The following is a 1,004-nucleotide window of genomic DNA, read 5'->3' on the forward strand; positions in this document are numbered from 1 at the left end:
AAAAATATAAATCCTTCTCCTTGCAATAGATGATCAATATGATTTCTAATATTTTAAAGAGGGAAAATTTATTCCCTCAAATCAATTTGCATGTCACTTATTAAGCAAGATACTTATTACTTTTCACAATCAAATTATGTAGCAGCATGAAAGAAAATAATAATATAATTGTCATGTTTACTGAATGCTAAACAGTAACCTTTGTTAAACTCATCTGAACTCATGAGGCATGGATTATTTTTTTCTCAATTTTATGTAGAGAATATATGAAGTACAGAAAGCCTAAGTAATTTGGCAAAGGTTATTTAACAAATGACTGGTTCAGAGTCCAGTTCTAGTTCCAAGGTTATGCTCTTAATCATACACATCTCTTCCTCTAGCTGTATTATACTAAGCACAACAAGCTACAGCTATGGTCTATATGCACAAGGTCATCCTCTGAATAGGATGTGTAAAGTTCATTCATTGGAGCTATTCCTACCTTTCCTTCACAAAATCAGCAGTGCAATCAGTAAGACAAATATAAACATGAGTGTAATATAACATCACAGGGGGCAACTGGGCACAAATGATCCAGAGGTCTCTAATGAAAGGGGCAGAAGAATACAGGAAGAATTCAGAAATGAAAAGCTCGAGCTCTGCAGTCTATGTAAGTTGTCATGGTTTAGACCTAAACATTTCACACAATGTCTCAGGTGTTCAGCAGTAGGGGTTTTGGAAGTTGTTTGGGTCATAGGGTGCTATACTCATTGGTGGATTAATATAGATGAGTTAACGGCTGACTATGCTGTGACAAGATAAACCTGGTTGGAAAAGATAGGTTCCTGGAGTTATGACCTAGAAGGGAGTATTTATTTATGTATTTACTTCTGTATTTTAGAGAAGGGCCTACAGGGTGCTCAGGGTCTCTCTACTAGATCAGACTTACGGCGTGCCCCATCACACCCAGTGTCAATCTCTGTTGCGGCGTGCCCTGGGTGTGAGGCCTGCCTGGCAGACCTGGG

This window comes from Octodon degus, unplaced genomic scaffold (genome assembly GCF_000260255.1).
Source record: "Octodon degus isolate 3935 unplaced genomic scaffold, OctDeg1.0 scaffold00298, whole genome shotgun sequence".
Taxonomy (NCBI): domain Eukaryota; kingdom Metazoa; phylum Chordata; class Mammalia; order Rodentia; family Octodontidae; genus Octodon; species Octodon degus.